This window comes from Crinia signifera, chromosome 6, assembly GCF_055691185.1.
Source record: "Crinia signifera chromosome 6, ASM5569118v1, whole genome shotgun sequence".
Classification (NCBI taxonomy): domain Eukaryota; kingdom Metazoa; phylum Chordata; class Amphibia; order Anura; family Myobatrachidae; genus Crinia; species Crinia signifera.
In genome coordinates, this window is record NC_139222.1 from 27577924 (window position 1) to 27580368 (window position 2445).

The following is a 2445-nucleotide window of genomic DNA, read 5'->3' on the forward strand; positions in this document are numbered from 1 at the left end:
CAGCGGCAGACATTTTGTTGTGGTTTGTACTCAGCTCCCAGACTCCCCCGCGGCTGTAGCCAAAGTGTATTTCCTGTGTGGGGCAGAGTGGGAGGAGCTGTGATACCAGGGAAACGTCCCTTCCTGGTGTGCATGGCAGGCAGGAGGGAGAGTGCTGCAGCTGGCACCAGGTGACCCCAGGTATTATACTGCTAGTAACAGCATAGTAGTGATTGCTGGGTGTGAGCCATAAGGGCACTTACAGGGGAGCTGCTGTTCTACTCACACAGGCTGCAGTATAATACCAGGTGTCAGAGCCAGTTTCTTGGCATCCTAGGCAAAACTAATGTCAACTAATAGCCAGGGGCGTAACTAGGATGCTTTGGGCCCCATAGCAAACTCTTGAGAAGGGCCCCACACACACACACACACACACACAGGGGATTGTTTACTAAGATGAGAGTTGTATTTCACATGGGATGTTGCTATGGCAACCAATCCCATTCTATCTATTATCTTCTAGAAGGTGCTAAATAAATGAGAAGTGGATTTGGTTGCCATAGCAACATCCCATGTGAAGTACAACTCCCGTCTCAGTAAATTCCCCCCCGCATTGTCACTACAAGTCCCCTACGCTGGGTACACACTGGGCGATTTATCGGTGACAATATGCTTGTGCATATTCATGCGATATACCGATATCGCATGAATATCATTGAGTTTGTACGGTCAATATCGTTAAAGATGTGCAATGCCTGTTGTCTGTACATGCAGCTCAATCTGACAGTATTGTCAGAGGCTGCATGTACGGAGCAGGGGGCGGGTGACCTCACTGACTGATATTGTGAACGATATCGGTCAGTATGTATGCACTTTATCGTTCTCCCATGACAATTGCTTTAGTGTGTACCCAGCATTATGGTAGCAAGATACAGAGAGAGGGGGAGGAGATGGCATCAGAGAGAGAGGGGGAGGAGATGGCGTCAGAGACAGGGGGGAGGAGATGGCATCAGAGATAGGGGGAAGTAGAAGGGGTCAGAGAGAGAGAGGGGCGGAGACATCGTCATAGAGGTGAATGGAGATAACGTCAGACAAAAAGGTGGAGGAGACAGCATCAGAGAAAGAGGGCGAGGTGACAGGATCAGAGTAAGAGCAGAAGGAAATAGCATCAGAGAGGGCGAGGAGACAGCTTAATAGAGGAGTAGTAGACAGCGTCAGAGAGGGCGAGGAGACAGCGTCAGAGAGGGTGAGGAGACAGCGTCAGAGAGGGCGAGGAGACAGTCATAGAGGAGTAGTAGACAGCATCAGAGAGGGGTAATAGACAGCGTCAGAGAGGGGGAGGAGACAGCGTCAGAGAGGGCGAGGAGACAGCGTCATAGAGGAGTAGTAGACAGCGTCAGAGAGGGCGAGGAGACAGCGTCATAGAGGAGTAGTAGACAGCGTCAGAGAGGGCGAGGAGCCAGCGTCATAGAGGAGTAGTAGACAGCGTCAGAGAGGGCGAGGAGACAGCGTCAGAGAGGGCGAGGAGACAGTCATAGAGGAGTAGTAGACAGCATCAGAGAGGGGTAATAGACAGCGTCAGAGAGGGGGAGGAGACAGCGTCAGAGAGGGCGAGGAGACAGCTTAATAGAGGAGTAGTAGACAGCATCAGAGAAGGCGAGGAGACAGCATCATAGAGGAGTAGTAGACAGCGTCAGAGAGGAGTAGTAGACAGCGTCAGAGAGGGCGAGGAGACAGCGTCAGAGAGGAGTAGTAGACAGCGTCAGAGAGGGCGAGGAGACAGCGTCATAGAGGAGTAGTAGACAGCGTCAGAGAGGGCGAGGAGACAGCGTCAGAGAGGAGTAGTAGACAGCGTCAGAGAGGGCGAGGAGACAGCGTCAGAGAGGAGTAGTAGACAGCGTCAGAGAGGGCGAGGAGACAGTCATAGAGGAGTAGTAGACAGCATCAGAGAGGGGTAATAGACAGCGTCAGAGAGGGCGAGGAGACAGCGTCAGAGAGGGTGAGGAGACAGTCATAGAGGAGTAGTAGACAGCATCAGAGAGGGGTAATAGACAGCGTCAGAGAGGGCGAGGAGACAGCGTCAGAGAGGGCGAGGAGACAGTCATAGAGGAGTAGTAGACAGCATCAGAGAGGGGTAATAGACAGCGTCAGAGAGGGCGAGGAGACAGCTTAATAGAGGAGTAGTAGACAGCGTCAGAGAGGGCGAGGAGACAGCGTCAGAGAGGAGTAGTAGACAGCATCAGAGAGGGCGAGGAGACAGCGTCATAGAGGAGTAGTAGACAGCGTCAGAGAGGGCGAGGAGACAGCGTCAGAGAGGAGTAGTAGACAGCGTCAGAGAGGGCGAGGAGACAGCGTCAGAGAGGAGTAGTAGACAGCGTCAGAGAGGAGTAGTAGACAGCGTCAGAGAGGAGTAGTAGACAGCATCAGAGAGGGCGAGGAGACAGCATCATAGAGGAGTAGTAGACA